This window comes from Dermacentor albipictus, chromosome 3 (assembly GCF_038994185.2).
Source record: "Dermacentor albipictus isolate Rhodes 1998 colony chromosome 3, USDA_Dalb.pri_finalv2, whole genome shotgun sequence".
Taxonomy (NCBI): domain Eukaryota; kingdom Metazoa; phylum Arthropoda; class Arachnida; order Ixodida; family Ixodidae; genus Dermacentor; species Dermacentor albipictus.
The window spans coordinates 55,378,237-55,401,990 of NC_091823.1; the positions used below are offsets into that span (position 1 = coordinate 55,378,237).

Below are 23,754 nucleotides of genomic sequence, written 5' to 3' on the forward strand. Positions count from 1 at the left end.
CGGTTTGTGCGTGTGCGCGTGTGTGTTTTCATGGAGAGAAAAAGAAAGAAAAGACCGGGAGTGCTGAAAAATTTATTTTTTAGCTAATTAGCTAGTTGAACAAAACAGGAGAATACTTCAGTTTGAGGAAGAGTTCTGCTGACAGAACGCCATTAGTCCTGTCTTCGTGCCTCGTGTTTCGATAAGTAACAGCGCATAACAGACAAGGATATAGGGAAAAAAGAACACGACACTGGTACTGACTCAGAACTTTTCGAAACATGTATTACCACCAACACGCCCAAGCTTCCCTCCTTGTTCTTAGCTCCGTGTTCTGTTTTCTATATAGAATAGCTTGGCCCATATTAGCTGGGACACTCTGCATATGCTAGTGCTCATGAAAAATTGTCTTCTTTTTGATAACGAGTTACAGTAAAATCAAAGTTTTATACACAAAATGGCGGCAAAGGCGAATATTTGATCCTGTATTTTAGTTGTCTAGGTAGATTTGTACATTTGCAATGTGCTTTTTCCAAGACGACGTCAAAAATTGTGATAAGGCTTTTAGCCCATGAGTGTCGTAATTAAAAAAAATGTTCACAGACATGTTATATACTAAAAATCCCATGTCAGCCGTCTCTAATTATTGAAATAAAGTGTGGTTGACCTCAATATACTCACGAATTTGAAGTAATGAGATCGACGAGTACTGTAGGCTGGTTTTCTTTACGTCGTTTGTACCTCAAAGTAAGTAAATAAAACATGTCGCAATTTTTTTTTATTTATTTATTTATTTATTTATTTATTTATTTACTTACATACCTACAGCGCCCAATGTTGGGCATTAGAGTAGGGGGAAGGAGTATACAAATGATGGAAATACAGATGATTGATGTTACAAAAGGATAGATCTAATACACAATACAACAAAATATTGATATTGAAAACACAGTACTTAACACAACATTACACTAGAGGTTATTATGAAATACAATATAAATACACTTTAGTACATAATACGACGCAATGATAATATTAATAATAATTATAATTAGAATAATGTAATGAAAAAAAAGAACAGTGAGTAAGGCAAAAAGCCGCGGACAGGAAAGGTTAATCTCCTATTCTGTCCGAAGCGAAACACATTTTAGAACTAAAGATATAAATGTTTCGACAACAAAGTTACGAACACAGATGGCGTTGCTGTAACAATTTCGAGCGGCAGTTTATTCCAATCATGTACAGTTTTTGGAAAGAAGGAATGCTTATACAGGTTGATACGGCATTTGTACTCTTGCACCTTTAGCGAATGATCTGTTCTAGGCGATATGTAGCTTGGGTTCTTTATGTATGTGTCCCTGCACAAACCAGTCTTGCCTGTGTAAATATTGAAGAAAAGTTTAAGCCGCAAATATTTCCGTCGGTTCTCGAGAAGTGGCCATCCCAAGTTAACACGTATTTGTGATGAGCTCTGAGTGAAATCATAGTTGGCAGTAACGAACCGGGCGGCGCGTTTTTGTATTCGTTCCAGTTGGTTAATGGCTGTGTTTGTCTCTGGGTCCCAGGCAGAGCTGCCGTACTCTAACATCGGACGAACGTTTGTTAAATAAAGCGTTTCCTTTACCTTATGGGGGGCTCTCCAGAAATTACGTTTTAGAAAATGTAACATACGACTAGCCTTTAACGCCACGCTCTCTATATGGTCATTCCAAGAAAGATTATATTTAAAGACAACGCCTAAGTACTTGTAACTATTTACCTCGATCAATGGTTCACTGTTTAGAAAGTAATCTTTAGCAAGTGGTACCCTCTTGTTAGTGAAGCGAATGACATTGCACTTGGCAGAGTTTAATTTCATGCTCCAGCTGTCGCACCACGTGGACACTGTTAGAAGGTCATTTTGTAAGATACATGAATCGGCAGGGGACGTAATGGTGCGATATATGCAACAATCATCAGCATACAGGCGTATGTGACTGGAAAGATGCGTTCCTATGTCATTTATAAATATTAGAAATAACAGTGGGCCCAAGACGGACCCCTGTGGAACGCCCGATAAGACTTCAGTCTCTGATGAGGTCAGTCCTTCAAGCACAACACGCTGCTTTCTACCAGTAAGATACGCCTCAAGCCATTTCATCAGTGATGCTGGAATTTTGATGGCAGACAATTTTATGAGTAGAAGGTTATGTGCAACAGAATCAAAAGCTTTCTGAAAATCCAGAAATACGCAGTCGACCTGGTGTCCGTTATTTATTGATGATGCGATATCATGGGTGAACTCGATTAGCTGAGTGTCACATGAGAATCCCCGGCGAAACCCATGTTGCGTGGGGCAAAAGAATCCGTTGCTCTGTAAGTGACTCATTAAGTTGGTATAAATTATATGCTCTAGTAGCTTACATGAGACGCTAATTAGTGAAATAGGTCTGTAATTTTTTGTCTTTGTCTTGTCGCCGCCTTTGAATACAGGTACTACGTTACCACTTTTCCAATCTTTAGGCAGGGACCCCTCTTCGATAGATGCCTGAAAAAGAATTACTAAAAATGGGGCGACAGATGCAGCACAGTTCTTTAAGACATAGTTTGGAATGTGGTCAGGACCAGATGCGGAGCTAACTTTAACGTTCTTGAGCAGTGAAGCAACTCCCTGTTCTGTTATTTCTATGTTTTCCATTTGTTCGAAGTCGGTAGGAATTGGTAAGTCTTTCACAATAGCAGCAGTGCCGGAAAATATTGATTGGAAGTAGTGATTGAAGTGCTCAGTTTTGCTGGTTACGTCATCACCGTAATTTACGTCATCTATAGTATCAGGCACAGTTACTTTGTTGTTCCCTTTACTTTTGACATACTTCCAGAGATCTTTCGGATTAGATTTTATTTTATCACCTAATGTGCGCAGGTATGTAGCCTCAGCGTTCCTCATCTCTTTGTTGATAGTCTTGCTTAGGTCTTTCATCTTAAGATACGTGTCGGAATCCGGGCATGTGCAATATTTGCGATATAATCGGTGCCTCCTGTTAATAATTGATCGAAGGTTGCGGTTCATCCATGGCTTATCAGATTGCCGTCGGGACGATACAATGCGTGATGGGACGTAAACTTGAACTAATGACAATAGCTTAGCTTTAAACAAACACCAGGCAGAATTAACGTCGATGTTTGAGGTGTGTCGACGAAATTCAGGTAGAAAGCCGTCAAGTTCCAGAGATAGCGATGAGTAATCTGCTTTATTATAAAAGAACACCTTCCGTGGCGGTGGGCTTTTTCGGCGCATAGCAGTACACGTTAGTTTTGCAGTAACGACTTCGTGGTCGCTTATACCGGGAATTACGGTGACGCTGGACACAAGATCTCGATCGTTACAGAGGAACAGATCAATTATGCTTTCATTAGCTGATCCTAACCTTGTTGAGCGCTCAACAAACTGGAACAGAGAGTTGGCTTTTATCAGCTCGCAAAATGCTGTGGAAATAAGAGACGAGGAATTGTTTTGCGGTTGAAAGTTTTCCCATTTAATATGGGGAAAGTTAAAGTCGCCACCAAGAATAATATATGTCGTGTTTAACGAGAGCATGATGTCATTAATTTGAAACAAAGGCTTCGGTGACCTGCAGTTTGGGGGCCTGTAGAACGATCCGATTGCTACAGAGTGGCCGTTTGCGAGCATCACCCTACACCAGACCGTTTCGCAAAGCCAGCTTTCTATGTTGATGGGAGTGCTGCTGAGACTTGTTTGGATTAGGGATGTTATATGTTTATATAGTTAGCCGTTGTGTGTGTCTTGTTCTCTCACGCTAGCGGATACAGAGGTGCACTGCTTAAAAGGTTACATGGTTCAACAAGATGTCTGCGCCTAAAAAGGACGGCACGTTTTCTGGAACCAATGCGAATTACGTCCCTCATGAAACCGTTCGACACGACTAAAAGGGGTACAGTGGGGCGAGTCAGTGGTACTTCTTGCAAAATTTGCTAACAATAAAGAACAATAAAAACGAGTCGCGTTTCTTGACCGTTCTCTGAATGCCCTTTTCATACATCTGCAACAGAAAGCATCAACGAAAACAGCGCGATTGACCGGCATTGAAAATTACATTTTTGTTGGTGATCTTTATCCTCTAAACAAACACGTATGCTGGAAAACTCAATACTACAACGGACATGAAAGCATTCGGTACGCTGCTGGCAAATATTCTTTCCCCAGCAATTTCATCCTACTGCACGAAGAAACTGGAGGTCTCTCCCAGCGATCTTCAGTTGCATGCGTTAGGTCTCTACTCCATCTTATTCTTGCAAATTCGCTTGTCAGATTACTTCATTTCTTGTCGCCCTCGACTGCGGTTCACTTCCTTGGCACGCATTCTATAAAGTATGTTATTAAAGCATTGGCTTTCCCCTAACCACTAGTAAGGTGCACGAAGCTCATGAAGAGAAAAAGCATGTCTTTATTTAACCTCCAGGCGTCTACCGGCAAATGTGGGCGTGTGCGGAGCCTTGTTGCGGACACACCCATGTGTCGATGCGTACGCTTCTGCAAGTCTGTATGCGTTACCTTTAACCATTCCAGTGCTTCTCGTCAGGTCACAATAAAATACGTGCCGCTTTCTACTGCGAGCGTATCCAGCCGCACACAGAGCACAACCAGCCGGGCACCCAAAAACTGGAGCCCCAGACTCACCGAGCTCGCGTTGGTGCTGCCATCGCACGGTTCTTCAACTTACTACTTTTCTGCTTGCTGCCGCGCTATGCAAAGGGAGGCGCGAGCAGTCATGAAGTGCCTCCAGCCAAAATGCGCTGTAGCAAACTGTACTTCGGCTCTTCAGTTTAGTGCCGCAGACGACTGATAACTGGCCGGCGAGCGAGAGCTTACCAATAAGTGCATCAGAAAAGGCAGTACTGAAGCAAGCCGAATCCGCGTTTACGGTGTAAAATATTGAACACAATAGGGCAGCTTTGTGGAGACGGAGGTGTTTTCGTGCTTATTCGTCCATGAAAAGAAAATTTGAAGGTTATTATGGTAAAGACACTTAACCCTGTGTGCAGAAATGCATCTTGTAATTTGAAGCCCATGCTTGACTTGATATGAATGACGCCTAGTCTGAACGCGCCCAAAACATTCATTGCGTTTCCTATGGTGGGTTCTCGACAGGCGTAATTTAAATCAAGTCAAGCGTGGGGTTCAAGTTTAGAAGCAGTTCTGAATAGAGGAGTTAAGCCCAAAGAGCGATGGAACGAAAAATAGGCGTCACGTTAAGAGACAGGAAGAGAGCAGTGTGGATCAGAGAGCAAACGGGGTTAGCCAATATTCTAATTAGCATTAAGAGACACAAATGGAGCTGCGCAGGCCGTGTAATGCGTAGGATGGGTAACCGGTGGACCATTCTAATTACAATATTAGTGCCAAGAGAAGGAAAGCGCAGTCGAGGACGGCAGAAAACTAAGTGGGGTGATGAAATTAGGAAATTTGCAGGCGCAAGTTGGAATCGTCGCCACAGGACAAAGGCAATGGGAAATCGCAGGGTGAAGCCCTCGTCCTGCAGTTGACATAAACACAGGCTGATGATGACCTAAAGCTCAATCAAACCGAAGATAAACGGTCGTTCAGGCGACACCTTGTCACTGCTTGGACGAAGAGACAAGCGCCCAAACGTCGCAAATACCTGTCGCAGTGTTGCCCTTGTTACGCTGTTTCATAAAATTCTACATCGCATCACACTCCACGATGATCTAGCACTGCGGCATTAGCACGTTTAAAACATCTTCGATCATGTAGCAAGGCGGAAATTGATTGATGTTACATAAAGTCATTTCTTTCCGTTTTTTAGCCCATATACTTAACAGGAATGGAACCACCACGTTTCCTTAGGTGTCGTAGTCATCACTGATAGCGAACTTATTCATCAGCTAACATTGCATAATCAGGAGCATCCTTATGTAACTACAAAGCTTAAGACCGGGCTTTGCATTCACCAATGCATACACATTTTAACACGATAGCGTTAACGAGCCCGCGTCGCAGAAAATCCGGCGGTGACGTCTGGCGTCCGATGTGAAAGTGGCACAACTAAGCCAAGAATGTGTTCTCAGCTCAAAATACTCGCAATGAAGAAGAAATAACACGTTCCACCCCTCAGTTTTTGGCAGCTCACTTAATGCCACGTAACTATATCTATACTGATGGCTCATTAACAATACCTGCCACCCGGCTACTTTTGACATGCCACCACTTGGAACAATACGGCTGGTCAAACTGGTCCACAGCTCGACATCAACTGCTGCCCAACTGGTTGCTATTTGGGAGGCATTTAGACTCGTTGGCGACCAACGGTTTCCAGAGTGGACAGTGCTACTGCGACTTAAAAGACAACTTTACAAATAATCACAAGCACAAAGCCCGTAACTCATTCAGACTCTCCACATTGCAGTGCTTACGAGCATCGCACAGCAAAGAGTCCACAAAATAAACTTGAGTGTCTTCCTTGGCATCGCTGTCTGGAAGGCAATTAACTTGCGCGCACCTAAGCAGTCTTGCGTGATTGCACCCGAGTGCCCATTGATTCTTCGAGATCAGATACGAACTCCCTGCTTGTTTACGTTATATCCTACTAACACCTGACGACAGCTAAAAGACAGGATAACTTTCAAGTAAGTTCTTATTATCAAGTTCTATGTTTTGCATGTGCAAACAACAACCTTTTGTTTAATACTACGATTAGAAGCTGAAAGGAGCATCTGCATTTATAGGTGGACAAACTAACCGTCTACACAAACTACACAAATTGGTTGTCACTAATATATATATATATACATATATATATATATATATATATATATATATATATATATATATATATATATATATATATATATATATATATATATATATAGAGAGAGAGAGAGAGAGAGAGAGAGAGAGAGAGAGAGGTAGTGTAGTATCGGTGTAGTGGGTTGTCATCTTCAGGTTGCGTCCGAGATTTTCATGGCATGTCGCGCAATTCGAAACGCACTGCACGCAGAGTGCCTATCGCCGTCATTTACAACGCAAGGTTCTGAATACATTTTGTAGTTATTTTCTTAATAATTCACCGGACAAGTATCATTAACCCACTTCCAAAGCGTACCACATGCACCCGAATTCATATTCTGGATGAATATTCTGAAACATTTTCGACCGAATTATAATCTTGAAAACGGTTGAAGAACTTATAACGTTACAGCAGCTCTTAGTAAGATATGGAGATTCTAATTCGGTCACTGGGCTCAACCAAGCCGTCAACGTAGGCGGCACCTCAATAAAGTTTCGTAGGTCACCAAAACTCAAAGGCGGTGGCACATGTTTGATGCGCAAGATACGGCTTGGTGTGGCATTCACACGGCGATCTGCGCACCTTACTGACGCTGAGAGCAGCCCTGATAGCGAACACATTGTGTAGCAGAAACTATAGCATGCACACTTACTTTTCGTATGCTTAACATATAGACATGAGCGACGGGCTTCATTCTCTTCTACCTGTATATGGCAGGCATCGACGTTAGGCTACTCTCGGAAAACCTTCCTCTGCATCGTTAGCCTCAACCGAGATAAGAGCAAGACACAGGCTACAATTTTTGCCCGATACAGGACTAAACTGAATACCTCAATTATACCACGGTGTATACAACCAGCGTTACCTCACTAATCGTTTGGTCATCATCATCCTCCACCTCTTCCTCCTTCACATTTTCGCTTTCTACAGTGGAGAGTAGCAGGATAGAACGTGCAAGCTCGCGCTGACCTCATTGTATATCTATAAATAAATTCTGCTACTAGTACTGCACAAGTAGACATAATTATCCGCACAAAGCAGCCAAACACAGATAAATCACAAACGCGTAAGACTCGTGCGTAAAAAAAAAAAAGAATTTAGAACCTGCAACATAATCCACACCACAAATAATATAGGAATTGGAGAAGGCAGCCCCTGACAAATCGCTTGATGTGGCAAGCAGTAGCAGCAGAAGTGCGTGTTTTAGCATGCGGTGATACGGGACAGAACAAGAAACCTGCATAGCCTCTCAGATTCCCTGGTGAACAAAGAAGCATGCGCCACCTTTTGTACAATCTGACACAACATAACGCAGCCTCAGAGATTAAAAAAAAACTTACTGGCGAAACAAAATTGTAAGTCTCGGAGTCTGTGTAAATAGAAAGCACAGTTTAAATGAACGCCGAGAGATCGCAGCACCACCGTACTGCGCGCGAACAGAGGCGACAGGTGGGGCTCTATCGAGAAATCGTGTCCGGTGGCTCCTTCCACAAACCGTTCCGCACGTCGCATATTACCGCGACGACGTTAAGGAGCTCGCGTCGCAGAAAATTCGGCGTCCGGCGTCAGACATCGCATCGGAAACAAATATATATATATTTTTTTTAACCGCATATGCAGAAGCCTTCCATATGATGCAAGGCATTGACTGAACTAATTGAATTTCTCAAGCTAAAATACCTAGAAAAATCGTAAACTAAGGCTTGCACACAAGCTACAGACATGATAGGTCTCGGTTTCTAATCTGACTATACAAGAAAGCGTAATTATATCACGCAAAAACCCAAAGGAACCCCTTTACGCACACAAACCGGCCGCCGCGTTCACAGACAGCGGTCACGGCGTCCACTATTTCATGCGCGCAGGCGTGATGGGTGTCTTGGGGGCACACCGTGCTTGAAGGCCACGGAGCGACACGCCCGGTTCCTTGTAGTAACTCCAGCTGGCGCTCGCCTCCGCCGCATCGCGTCCCAAGCAAGAGGCCATGGTTCCACCACAATGCACAGCATTCGCGGCAAGCGATTCCAGGTAAACATTACGGTTACAATACGCTCCAGTTGCCGGGAAGCGTGAGAAATAGTCAGGGATCTTTGAATGCTGCCGCATTCCACACTTAAAGGCGAAGCTTAAGCGTCATCCAAATTTTTTAACAAGACAACGCGTACGTTCTAGATTGCGAATACGAATTGGATATTCCTTTCTGTTCGATTCGTATTCGATTCGATAATTTATAATATGAAATTGTGGAATATTCGTTTATGTTCGAATATAAGGTATGACAACCAGTACTGGAGTCTCCAAGGAAAAATAAAATCGATGCAAGTGAGGGCTGTTCCCAGTGATCGTGCTGCAGGAAAGTTGCAGTTGCTACGCATAGGCACAGATTTCTGAGCAAATTTACTTGGTAAATAACTTCTGCTCCAAAATTTCCAGTCATTCAATGACACGTACTGCGTCAATCTTAGGCTATTTAGGTCAATTTACTTCCATTTATATTTGAATCCGTTTAAAACAATGTGCCCTGCTGTAGTCTCCCACTTAGGTATATTGTTCAACGTTAGTAGCATTTGACGTGCATCAGGTGACGTGGTGTTCCTTTGTTTGTTTACTGTAGTGTCATGGTGCGCCAAACAAGTTAAGGCAGTTGTACGTTTCAGATTTGCCGAGATCCGCAGTTGCGAACGACATTACGTATATCCAATAATTTATTGAAGCCTCAATTTTTGCCAAACACACTTCACACAAGCTTTATATACGACCATCTTTTTAAGTGAAAAATATTCATTGCTCGATTCGATATATGGGAAGGTTCTCGATTATTCGTACTGAAGTTGATTCGGAAATTTGAGCATTTCAACTTTTCTAATGTTTGCAGATCAGCTTCTTCAGCGGTAGACGTCACGGCTTCTCAACGTTCCCGACATCTCCTTGTGCTGCTTATCCATACCTTAAGGATCAGTCGGTGAACTTACACGTCCTAATGTGTACCAACGAATCCCTGTGCGTCTACTGTGGTAGCTTCGTAAATATGCCAGGAGGTTTCAGAAGAATTTAATGAAGCCTGCGAGCAGCAGCAGCAGCAGCAGCAAAGTAATAACAATAACTAAAATTTGATACTACGTTTGATGGGAGAGCCATTATCATTTTCGCAGTGGAGATCGTAATCAGGCATCAACAGCAAATGTAATGAGATTCAAAAACAATTTTAACAGGAGCGGAGTTGCGCGTTCACATTAAAAAAAAAATTCTGCTAGCGCGAAATATAACCACACACTCTCTAGTATACTGCCTACGTACGTTGTTTAAATTCTGTGAAATAGTAACAAACAGGGCCACCGAAGCAGGACCTTGGTGCCATCATTTACGAGAAAACTTTTCCCATCTGGCCTTCACGCTATGAGAATGGTTTGAATTGAAACAATAAATTGATACTTAAATGCCAGTAAACTATAAACAAAGTTGGTCGGGGGAACAGCTTATACCTACACTACTATAAATTGCGACACCGATGCTCGCGTTGAGCATTTTTTTTATAAATATTTACCATAATCGTGTTCGAGCCCCAACCTACTGTCCCTTGCTCGAAACATTTTACAGGCGAGTCAGCTTACCCACAAGTAAACTGATTCGTGCAAGCGGCCAGTGTATGCTTGTTATTGAAACACGGCTACGACAAGAAAATAAGATATTGCCCTTTTATGTTGGGACATGTCTGAGAAAGCTATGCGCTACCACTTCAGCCGTATAGCGCTATACCACAGGAGAGTTCCTTTGTTTTGCAGTTCTGTATCATGCTAAGAACGAAGGCAAGGAAAACGAAAAGCAGAAGGCAGGGAGGGTAACCAGAATAACGTCTGGTTGGCTACCCTAAACTGGGGGAATGGGAAAGGGGAAAGCGAGGATGATAGGGAGAGCGACGAGGAAACAAGGAAAATAACGATGAGTTCACTGACGCGTGGGGTCTAATAGTAATTGCACTAACAGTCACAGACGTTCACACAAGCCCGTCGTCCTGAAGAAGCACGAAAGTGCCTTCACCGCTTTATGCGCCGACGAGCGATGGAGGTGGTGTTCCAGCAGCACCTGCACAGAAAGAGGCCGATTGACCAGTTTTTGGAAAGCATTAGCAAGTTCTTGTCTTTCTGGGGCATATCGTGGACAGTGGCACAGCAGGTGGTCGATATTTTCTTCGGTGCCGCAGACCTCGCATGATGCATTGTCGGTCACTCCAATTAATGTAGAGTATGCCTTTGTAAGGGCAACTCCTAACCAAAGGCGACAGAGAAGCGTAGCTTCACGTCGAGGAAGTCCGAATAGAGGTCGGAGTTGCAGTGAGGGATTTAATCGATGCAGTTGCGTAAGTCTTAAGTTTGGCGAGTTCCACTCAGTCAGTGTGAGACTGCGTGCCAGGTGTCGAAGCCGCCTTGCGACGTCTGTCCTTGAAAGCGGAATTGGAACACTGCGCTCTTCTTGATTTGATGTGCGAGCAGCGTTATCGGTGGAATCATTGCCACTGATTCCACGATGGGCCAGATGCCCATTGAAGGACAACCGCGTGACCTTTTTGTTCGACGTGATGGCGAGGTTTCACTATTTCGTATGTCAGCTGGTAATGACATCCGCTTCGGAGAACTGACTGTGTGCACTGTAATGCCGGTTTTGAGTCAGAGAAAACAGCTCATTTTCTAGGTCTTTCAAAATCAATGAATTCCAGTGCACGACGTAGAGCCGTTAGTTCTGCCGCCGTTGAGGTCGTGACATACCATGTCTTGACCCTCAGTGCTAAGAAGAGGAAGTGCAGATTCGTGCGGGTAACGTGTAAAATGAGGCATCCTATTTTTGAAATCCTGCCGGGGGACCTCCAGGTATTAGTAGTTTATTCTGCATTACGTATTCACCGTGGCTCTCTCTCTCTCTCTCTCTCTCTCTCTCTCTCTATATATATATATATATATATATATATACACACACACACACACACACACACTCACAAACACACACACACACACACACAATTTTCGTACCCGAGCGAAATTTGCAGCAATGCAAAAAATACCGCAGCTTCCTTTCTGGTAATCAAGTCACGCTCCCACACAAGCCACCGGAGAACTTGAAGCAACATTTCTTAATTATTGAAAATTAATGCGGTGGTTACGGATGCTCTCGAACTTTGACAATCTGTGCTGGTAGCGTACATGTGTTTTTGAAGGGCTCAGCTCTAAACGCCAAGCGTTTAGAATATTCGCTGGTCCGCAATTTGGTGCATTCAGCCTCATTCCCCGAATTTTACAACCAGTGGTGAAGCCAAATGCTTTCGAATAAACATGTATGCTTTGATATCTGTGAACCGCAGAACTCCCTGCTAAGCCATTTAAATTTAATGACATTCAGGCGTCTCTTATGACCTCGCTCATATTCCGCTTTCTTTTTTTCTTCAGGGTCAGCAATGAGGTGTACAATTAAGTGTTAACATTTTTTTTCACAGTGCACGCGAGCACGCTTCAGTCGGTGCGATGTCTTTCTTGCGTTTATAGCGGAAATTAACTGAACCACAGTTTAGGAAGCGCAGTCGCCAGCTGGCAGGCATTGGCTCTGATGTGTTAATTTTCCACCGCCCCGGTTTTGTTCCGGATCCACAAGCTCGGAAAGTGCCTAGCTCTACGACAACGATACCGCGCGGAAGGCTAAAAATGCGCTTAAGCGCGCGCCAAATTTAATGGAAGGCAGCCTGTACATTAGCAGCGCCTTTCAAGTGCCAATCTCCGGGCAGTTAGGGCAGTGGGCAAGCGGAAACCAGCGGAAATTCCTGGTCATGCATTGTGTCTGTTCTGTAGGCATGATGTTCGTCGGTGCGAAAACGTAGAAGCTCGGAAAGGCCAGCGATAGCTATTCCGCCCAGAAATGGGCGCACACTACCGAGCATACCAAACAATCTAATGACGTCGACATTCCAATACGCAAAGAAAGTAGACGCCTGTACTTAGGCGTAGGCGCTATTAGTGAACAGAGTGAAAATTCTCGGCATTTGCGCTACTCTTCGATTTGAACAGGCACATATGCGAAACGCTCAAGATAATGCTTTGTCTCGTGTGATTATGGTATAGCCAGAGGAGAGCAGCAAACTATATTATGTATTTTGACTGGTTTGCCAAAGTGTTATTCATGTATTGTCCTAGTCTAGTTTTTTTTTCTACGCTGCCTAATATAATAATCAGCATACTTTGGAGCGGACATAGTCTCAGAACCCTACAACACTATTTTAACTAAGAGGGCCTAACGCTGTGCAACCCGCAGTGTGAAAATATTAGAAGCACCGAAACGGATTATTTTGTATTGATCCTCGCCCCATGAGATCCGTTAACAAGAACGTTTTCGAAGTGCACATAGTTCAATTAAGTCAGTACACGTTTCAGTCAGTGCTAAGCCACGGCTCAACAAGGTGTAATTGGTTACCTTAACCTTGAAGTGTTGCCGAACAAAAGGTAAGCAGACCACTGCAGGTAAGCTGGTATGTTTTTATTTAGATTTCGATGACCTTTAGATTAAATCCTACTTAGAATACGAAAACTTTCGCTTAGCGACAGATCGCCATAACTACTGGTACATCATGGCGGGTTCTCCGAAAATGATTAGAGGTGCGTTGTTGCAGCACAATTGCACAAAGGAGCACCGACCAAAGTACGTTGAAATAGGATCAGTACCGGCATTCGTTGTTTGCATAAATATTGTCATGGCAGAGAAACAAAGACGATAGAGACGGTTTCCAGGTGTCCTTGTTCTGGGTGTGAAACATGCAACCATCCTGAAAATTATGTAAAAATTCAGATTAGAAGAAATTATGTGCAAGAAAATAATTCTACAGTTACTTGCACCAGTTCTTACGGAAATCTTTTGCTGGAATGTTCTTTCCGTTACAAAGAATATATAGGCGAAACCGGACCGCCATTGAATGTTCTATTAAACCGGCATAATACGAACATGGCTAAAAAACTTCTGAGAGCAGTCGCACAGTATCTTGTACCGCCAGTCACAATTGAAACCAACTTCAACTTCATATCCTACAGTCACACTTTCGTTCACTCAGAGAAGCAAACTACAGAGAATCACATCTCATCTAAAATTCAATGCACTGCAACCATCCAGCCTAAATGTTTCAAAGTGAGCTCTCGAATCCATTCTTTCTAATCCATGAATAAAACCATCAGCCCTTAACCTGTTAAAGGTCTGAGGCTTGGTTAGACCAGAGCTGATCATAACCCCTGTCCCAATATATTACAAAACTTTCTTTTTTATTTCTTTTTGATAATGAGTGTATTATCAATCTGATATCTTACCCAATATAAGTTCATTGTTTTATTTATTCTTTATTTGGTCAATCTAGACCGCGACATTGTAGCCATGCCTTTTCCGCTGCTATTACTTTTCGCGCTGTTCACGTGTCGTCGGTGCTCATAGCGATGCTCCGCCTGCGCAATTGATGGGATCAACTGGCCGTTAACAGTGAAGAATAACAGTGGCATAACAACGAGTGGAAGGCATCAATACAAAACCATGGCCCTCAGTCCTTTTCAAAAGATGTTTACTCGTAATTCTACTCCCAACTCAACACGTCATCCGAAATCTCATTTTCTTCTACGAGTTCTCACTTTTTGTTTCTTCTTCGTTCCACGTGTTCGATTTGTAAAACTTATGTGCTGCTTTCGTGGAAAAATGAACCTGCCGTATTGTCAGCGCCTGTTTGCATGTTTGAATCCGCTTCTGTTTTTACCGGTCCTGCTTCTAAAGCGACCGCAGTCCCCTTACCTTTTGCGTTTTCGTAACTAAGCACCACATCATCCTATTTAGGTGCACTGGAGTACGAATACCTCTCCAAGTAATCTACGGCTACACCCTTTTCGCATCGGGCAAATACTACAACAATACCCTCGAAAACAAAGTTCCTAATTTTGAAGACTTGATCTGAAACACTGATCAACTTAACTGCGCTTATCTTTCCTCTAGGCACCTATTCTATCAGTCTAAGGGACCAGTCCTACAGTTGAGATTACAAGAAGTATGTCTATGCGGGAAAGTTTAAAGGTCAAGTTTGCGATTGGTAGAGTGAAGGAGGCTTATATACATTATATGGTTGCACCAGTAAACGAACAAAGCAATGATTAACAGAAATAAAAGCAGAGGCTATTTTGTGTAGGTGTAGGGTAACAGTAAGTTTCCTCCGTAGCTGTTTGTCCTGATTTCTTCATCGCCTTTGGGATATTTGGTCTGCCAATAAATTTCTGTGACAGCGCGGCAATTTACTGCTACAACCAATAAACGTCCCTGCACCTTTGTTGCGCTCTCGAAAGCAATGTGGACTTCTAGAAGCTTAGAAGTTTATGAAGCACAATATGACAAAACAAGAAATTTATCTAATGATGAAGCCTAATCTACGAATAAGTAATTTGAAATGCGTGTTTAGAGTTCAACGAACAATTAACAATACGTTTCCTAGACCACCGGCGTTGAAGTCTGTTTTTGCGATATTGATAAATTGGAGATGATTGTTGAGCTCTTTATAATAAAACGTACACTTAAGAAAGAAACTGTGGCGGGTTGCGGTGAGTACTATCGGTTGCATTTTATTCGCAATAATCGGAACAAGGACGATATTACTGCGTAGAAGATTTAAAGAATTACTGTTAAAAATCGCCACGAATGAAAGGTGACCAGCCTGATTTCCGGTAAGTACCAAAATATGCCAACCAATCTTAACGTCAATAGATACTGTAAACAGTATTTATTGACTTTAAGACTTTGCAACAGAGAAATTGCTCTTGATCTAGGAGCTTTGGAGGACGGCTTTCCAGTGCCCCCAAGCCATCAAGGCCGCCAAGTTCTTCGGGTGCTCACGCCAGTGCCAGGCATGTCGAGTAAGCAACGACTGATTCGGAAAGCGCTCGCTCTAATCTGCTATCAAACTCATTACGAAAGGAGATTTTCCGAAGCGCGGGACCTATTGTTCGCGTACACGGCCTTGGCAGAAACAAAGGAGGCTGGCGGAAGCACTCTCCAGTTGAATACGAGAAAACTTCGAGCACTTTCGACCTTCGGGCGGGTTTGAATGGCAATGCGTTTGAGAGGACCGCTAGGAAATGGCCCTCGGCTGGGATTTGGCGCAGCGGCTCCGTCTCATCCGTCTCTTGGGGCAATGTCATTCTAAACGCGTGTTTATGGCTTAGTTCGTTATCTGTTGTAGTTAAAGCACTTGGAATTTGACGAGAAGTAGGCTGAACAAAACAATGAACACATTCTACATCTTCCATTCCCTTATCGCGCGCGCGCGCGCTCACGCACACACGCACACGCACGCACGCACACACACACACACACACACAAACACACAAACACACACACACACAAACACACACGCACACGCACAAACACACACACACACACACACACACACACACACACACACACACGCACGCACATGCACACACACACACACGTATGCATACATTTTTGAGCAATGAGAGGGAACACATCGTTTTTTTTAAGCAGCGATTACGTGCGACGTAAAGGATTAGAATCTGAGATATAGTAGTCAGCTCTCGTGTCAGTCTCATGGAGAAGTTTTGTACAGGGCTTGTCTAGTCAGCCACAGGAACTTATAGCCAGTAATTTGGTTGTTACCTTTCGTACCTCGAGGGGATGGCACAGTTGAAAATTCGTGTCTGACATTCAGCGCTGCCGTGATGTGCGTATATTTGTGCACAGGGGCGAAGCTCATTGATTGATCGATTGATTTATTCATTGATTAGAAGAGTGAATCCTCTCAAACAACGCCAAAGTCATAAATAACGTCGTAGCGAATGGTTCCTGATTATTTCCGGCCTCCCGGGGACGTTTAATGTGCACATAAACCTAAGGCCACAGGCACTCTTGTATTCCGGGTTTTGGAAATGCAACCACGTACCCTGTCGCAGAGCTTCATAGCCAATGACACCCAGCAGTGGGTAGGTGAAACTTGTAAGCTCATTCATATGTTATGAACATTAACGTTCAAAGATGTATGAGGACGTTTTAGATACATATTTGAAACCTGCGTTTTCTAATTTCACTTAACATATAGAGAAGTACTAGTGCGAAACTGTCTCGAGATATTTTTGGAAAGGTTGGGTGAAAAACTTATGTAATCTATGCTATAATAAGGTGGTGCGACGTTTCTATTGGCTAACACAATAACTGCATACTCGCCACGGAGAAAATGTGCTACGAATGTCAGGATATATTATCATTTCTTCCCACGCTTTGGTACGCTGGCACCATGATAATTAGCATGGACGCCGGTATATTCAAAAGATTTGTAAATCGATCGAGACTCCAAACCCCTGCATTTCTTTTGCATGAGTACATGGAATCCGCTAGCACAATTTTTGCCAGTACCAGCCTAATTCGTCACGAAAAATCACCCATGTCTACTTTGGCCGCCAAGCGTTGCTTAAGTAAAAGAAACACGCGAGTCCTGACATGTCTGTATGTGCCGGCGCTCGAGGTCGCCTAGGTCGCCTCTGCGCGCTCGCTCCGATAGCATCGTGGAAAGCTGAGAAAGCTTTGCGGGGGCGTCGCGACAGCACGACACTTACCCCCCCCCCCCCTTCACTGCCACCCTCGCCACTGACCCACACGCGCTCGCTGTTTAAGCTAGCGCCTGTTGCAACGATTTGAGTGCCGCGTAGGCATCCAAGGTATTCGGGCCATCATCACGGGGCTCCGCGTTGACAGTGACTCAGAGGTTGAGGCCCGCTGGATGTTCCGACGAGATTTCCGTGTTTCGCAGGGCCGCCAGCCTGAGTTGGTATTAGTTGGCTGACAGCGAAGTCTGTTTCGGGAAGCAGCTTTGTAGCTTCTATAGGGGCAGAGAGGTCGCCTGCTGACACATAGCTGTCCCACTCAAAACTGCCACCTAAACTGCGCGTCTTTTACGCTAGTACTGTCGCACACTTATGTGCATGGCCATGAATGTTGGAAGGGTGGTCGGTGGCGATGGGCGCATTATTTGTCGCAACTTTGCACGAAGGCGATTCGACCTGTTTCCATCTTTCTGATTAGTTCGTTCCTTGGTGAATTGAAAACGGGTTCGTTGACATGATCGTAGGATTGCTACCACTTTCCACCGGTGGCAGGCGGCACCACTAGTTTATGCAGGCTGTTTCAGCCAACACTTTCAAAAATCTTTAAAGGTAGTCTGTGGAATATACCACAATTATAGTTCATGAGTTGGTCTACTCGAAGCAGCGGACCCTACTTGGACTAAGGTGAAATGAAAAATTGACTAATTAACAACACTTTACTGATTAACTTTCTAACTAATTACCTTATAGCCCATATCGCAAGTTACAAACTCTAGCTGTAGATTTCGCAAGGCGCATCCACTTAGAACAGATTCTCATGATGACAACAGTTTCTAGATTTAAATTTCCGATGTTTGCGGAGAAATGCATTGGTGTTCCAGTTAACTTGTTATCAAAAAGAACAAAACGTCGTTTTCTGCATTGAAGCTCACAAATAACTGGAACGCCAATGTATTTCTCCGCGATTTTTGGGAATTAGTATTTCGTAAATGATGTCGTCCTGGGAATTTGTTCCAAGTGAATTCGCGTTGCAAACTCCATGGCTAGCATTTGTAAATTGCAGTGTGGGTCGTAAGGCAATTGGTTAAAACGTAAACGTGAATTACTCAATTTTTGTTAAGTAGCCAATTCTGCATTTAATTTTTTTTTGTGCAAGTACTATCCGCCGCTTCAAGTAGACAACCTCATGAACTACAATTGAGCTGTCTGCTACAGGCAATCTTTAAAAAAATTTGACAGTGTTCGCTCAATCACCCTGTATATAGAGGCAGTACACGTGAAACGGCATTGGCCTATGCGGCTCCACCTGTGAGTGGCATTGTATGGCGGCAACGCTCCTCGCACGAAGACATAAGGTAAGAAAAAAAACAGAACATGCACTGTACCGTTTCTAACCTGCTGTCTGCCTTTGAATAGGGCGATCACCCTAAAATGAGCGTTGAGCAACTCTCTCAGCTTAATATTCTTGTCTGAGAAACAGTCGTATTTAACCGCAGTGCCTTCGCCACATCTCACCAGATTCCGCTACTTTCCTCTCGCGTTTCAGGCACTATGAAAGTAAGCCAAACTTTCCTCTATTTTCTGCACTGTCAGTCTGACAACGCTGGCATACGCGAAATATCGTATGCGATTCGCAAGAAAAAAACAACCACCCGCGTATTGGCCTTTAACTATTTGAAAGGGATTATGTAGAAATGCCAAGCGAGTAATATATGGCTCATTTACTTCTGCTTCTGCTTTATTTGTCCTAACTTATCGGTAGGCCATGTTTGAGCTGACGAAAAATAAAAAAATAGAATAGAGAACGTCCGCAACTTTACGAATTTAAAACTTAAGGTGATTAGGCTTTAAAGCACTGCGCTCGGTTTCTTCGGCAACAACTTGCACAGATGCTTCGCAAACGGCCTTGTTGACACACATACTGGGAGAAAAAGAAATACACGCTTTCTGCAAAATGCAATTACTTCACGCTAACTCATCAGCATCATTATAGGCATCATCATCATCATAATAATAATCATAATCATCATCATCATCACGCTGCTGCTTTACTTCAGTTGAAGGCTGAAAGCCTCTCTTAGCGATCTCCAATCACACTTGTGTAGCATTAGCTGACTGCATACTAAAATTGCATGTTTCCTAGTTTAATCATCACTGCTTTCCTGTCATTCTGTACTACGTTTTCCTTCGCTCGCTACCCATTCTACAGTTCTAATAGACCAACAGTTATCTGTTATACTCATTACTTGGCATGCGCAACTTCAGAAATGGCACGCGGATTTTAGAATGGTCCTGCGTTCTAAGTTAACACTCCACAATCATTGTTCTTAACAATATCAGCAGTACAAAGCAAACAAACAAGCGACATTTCATCGGGAAAGATAGGAAAAGACAGATCTGGTCATTGCAAGGCAATTGCGTTTGTGGCCACGTTATAAGGTCGACAATATTTTTGGGGTGCTGGTGAAACGATCAACCATCCTGCCCAGGCTTGGCTGCATTGTTTTCATAGTTTGTAACAGCAAAAAAAAAGCATGAGACTAAAGATCAGTTACACGCAGTTTTTTGTCAATATCACTCTCTGCTTAGCACGCTGAATCTGTGCAGGAGTTTTTCAACGTTGACCGGAATCACTGCGACATGCAGAAGTCATTTGCGACCTGCCGAAGGAAAAAATTTGGTATACGTTGAAAAGTTACACGAAAAGTTACACGAACAACATGTCGCCAGAAAACATAAAATACAAGGTAGAGCAGGTATAGGAGGAACAACGCCTTTATATAAAAGATATGGCGTTCGTTGAAAAAAAAAAAACGGAAAAAAGGGGGACCACGCTACACGCACCCATCGCCTGTAGGCCACCTTCCCTCGGAGAGCAACGCCGCTGTGTAAACCAATTGGAAGCCCCGAACTTGACCACGAAGTTTCCCAGCCTGTGGAAGTCGGCGGTGTTTGGAGAGGGTCGAGATCCGGACGCCTTGAGAAAGTTCTCTGCCAGGAAGAACATATGCGGGTGTTGTGGAGCATATATAGAGGCATGATAGGCCACGTGTTGCTTGACGATGACCGAATGGAAGAAGTTAGTTGATGGAACTTCGGCGGTAAATCGTGAACTAAAGAAAACAGACCTAGACATATAAAAAGGGCAATGGGTTCTGTTCTTAAAGGGCGGTCTAATAAAGATATGAAACAATGAAAGAAATCACATTCCTGAATAAGAACGTACAATAATTGCATTCTTTTTGCGCAGTGCTTGGTGCTACATTTGACGCAGAAAGTTTGTGGTAGGGAATGTCTTGCTATTCGGCGTTAAAAATACTCTGGACTTTGGTGTTATATCACGTAGAAAAAGAAGCGTCGCGAAAGAAAAAAGTGACTACAAAAAAACAAGATGATAAGAAGTTCTTCACGCATAACGTGTTCTTGTTTCTTTTTTCTAAACACGAAACTTAACTTTTAAAACACACTACGATAATCAACTTACAGGATGAAAGGACATGCTCCAGGGTACGCGATGGGTGGAAGTACGGTGCAGTTATTTCTATAACATTTTGTGCCTATACCTGCAGCTATGCTGTGCCAACAGACGGAAATCAAGCGCAGTAAGAAAAGTCTCTACATAGCAACGGCTATGTTATCAGCTCAGACGATAGCGCGCTAGTAGTGAAGTGGCTTCTTTTTTTCAACTTTCATGACGTTGTTTTCTTGGCTACTAAAGCTTTTGGAAAATTCGGCACTCACTGGGACGCCTTTGATGTTATATCGACTGCTCTAACTCAGAATACGTATGAAAAAAAGTGTTGCGTACATATACATAAAACTTTTCGTGCACGACAGTTAATCGTGTCCTGTATTTTGTGGACACTTCTCATATAGATTGCCGTGAAACCTATCAGGCGAAATTTTTGATACTTTCGTACACATGCTGAAGTGTTGGAAGTACAGCGATCCACTTTAAAGAGATATGACGGCTTGACACGTAATTTTCGTCAGGAAAAGAGCACACTTTGCAGCATGCTGTAGAGACTCAAACACGTGTCTTGCAGTTTTGTTGTACTCGTGTGCAGCTGAGGTGAGCTTTTCTTCCTGGCACTCCCTGTGTGCCTTTAATTATGGACCAAAGCGTTAAAGAGGCCCTCCTCTTCCACAGAACTTCACACGGTGGCTTGTTAGGAGCTTTAAAAGAAACATTCATGACATAGGACAGTTCTAGAGAGGTACGGTATATATAATGATAAAGTCACAATTGTCCAGCAGCCCGGTGACTGCCGCAGTTAGCGTAGAATAAATAGCCCTGAGCAAATGGCATGAAAGATGAAAGCACAGACACGGCAGCCCAGAGTAATTGACTGCACTAAGCAGCCCAACTGCATAGTGCCCCTTCACATGACCTATAGAAACTCGAATCACAAACGAACGAACGTTTACATATAAGCTATGCTCAATACAATTCTTCATTTGAGTGTCACTATGCCTAACTCAGTAAATGCCACTTTGTACCCTGAAAGCGCGCAAAAGCATTATAATTTGGAGTTCCCCTTATCAGTGGTATTTTGAAACTTGCAGTTTTCTGGCCAGTCATGAACCTAGAACTGCTACTCCAGAGAAGCACAAGTACACCTTGAGAACCGAACATGAAGGAGGTATTGGGATGTCAGTAAATCTTTTTTGTGGGATCTACTGTTTAAACTAAAGCATGTGGTGTGCGTACGCTTCAGGTGAGCCGGAGCTAAGAGTCAGCATCGAGGCAATCCACAGCATCGTGTCGAAAATCCCGGAATCCATGGACTTGGTCAACGCTATTCTGCACTCTTCTACATATATTCAGGCATGCCTTGAGCAACACATGTTTTCGTATTTTCTTATCCTGACTCGAATTTGATATGTTCAAACCATTTTGTTACGTGGGTAAGCGAAATACCAGCGCAACGATAGTTTGTGTGGTTTTATTTAGTTTTTAGCAATGCAACGCAGTCATAGAGTATCACAGCTTGCATTTGTTGGTTGGATTTCAGCTAATGTGATATAACAAGCGAATAACTATATTGAGTATTGATGAAGTAAACATCTGTTAGCTTGTAGGACTGGGATTGATCGGCTATGTGAACGGGTACTTAACAGTGTAGTTGCTTTGCATAGTGACTGACTCGAGACTGATAAGTCTTTCTGATTGACAGTGTACTTTAATTGGCCTAGAGTTTACCTATTAAGAGGTGGCCGGGTACCCGAAACAATATTTTCCTTACGTTTGTGGCGATACGTCTGCGCAATAAAAAATGAAAAGTGCTGTAGTGGAGTAGAGGCCAAGCAACCGCTTCTGAGCCCTGGCGTTGTTGGTTCGAACACACGTAAATACATGTACTTATTTCGTACATTAATTTCATTTAAATGAATTCAAGCGTTATGTTACACGCAGCCATGGTGTTACACGGATATCCCAGTACTAAGCCCATAATTTTCAGAGCAGTACAATTGATTAACAATGATCTGAAATGAAAACATGTCGCCTGAAGGTTTACATCTGTTTCAAATTAAATGCAATGAGAAATTGTAAATTTAATAATGCCATGGCCAAACTACTTGAGCTATGCGCCCTCCCCACGGTATAGCGGAATAAAATGGTAGCTCTAGAATGCTCCTATGCAGAACCAACACCTAATAATTTGTCATTAAATTCTGCGGTACTTCGCACCAGAGTTCTTTAACGTACACCTAAGGCACGGTGCAGGAGTGTTCTTGTATTCTGCCTTGATGGGAATCCGGCCACCGCGGCAGAGATCGAACCCGCGACCTGGAGCTGTGTAGCGTGACGACATAGTCACTAAGTTATGCTTAGATAAATTGTAACGAATGAGGAGCTAGGCGAAAGTTGATATCAACAAAGGACTAAGGCAGGCGTGCCCTTTATCCCCGCTGCTGTTTATGATGCTCATGGCAAGGACGGAACGGGCGCTAGGGGGAAGTAATATCGGGTTTAATCTCTCATACAAACAGGCGGGCACAGTAGTATAGCAGCTGCTTCCAGGTTTGGTTTATGTGGACCACAATCTGTTGCTAGCTAACAAGCAAAGTGATATGGAACGTCTGGATAATATATGTGGACAGCAAGGTGAGAATTTAGGTCTGAAATTTAGCGTTAACAAGTCAGGCGTCATGGTAGTCAATGTAAACAGCGAACAGACAGTGTCAATGCAGGGCCAGAAAATACCTCGGACAAAAGAACATAAATGGCTTGGTACATGCATAAACGAAAACAATGAATATATGGAAACACAGGAAAAAAGATTAACAGCAAATGGGACGAGAAATGCGGCCATAATGAAACACAGGGAGCTGTGGGGATACAAGAGGTACGG

General features: G+C 43.3%; 1 long non-coding RNA gene across 3 annotated transcripts in view; it reads right to left on the reverse strand.

Annotated features, from left to right (window-relative positions):
• The window catches only part of LOC135899137 (uncharacterized), a 154,379-nt gene that overhangs the window by 10,894 nt on the left and 119,731 nt on the right, over positions 1-23,754 (reverse strand). Inside the window, exons 7-8 of one of the 3 annotated variants that reach the window (XR_011512742.1) lie at positions 20,243-20,389; positions 13,308-13,587 (exon numbers count right to left, since the gene is read on the reverse strand). The exons of 1 other annotated variant lie outside the window; for it this stretch is intronic. This is a non-coding gene — a long non-coding RNA (uncharacterized lncRNA). Of the gene's footprint in view, positions 1-13,307; positions 13,588-20,242; positions 20,390-23,754 lie in introns of those variants that run through there. One more of the 3 variants, XR_011512741.1, reaches the window with a different exon arrangement.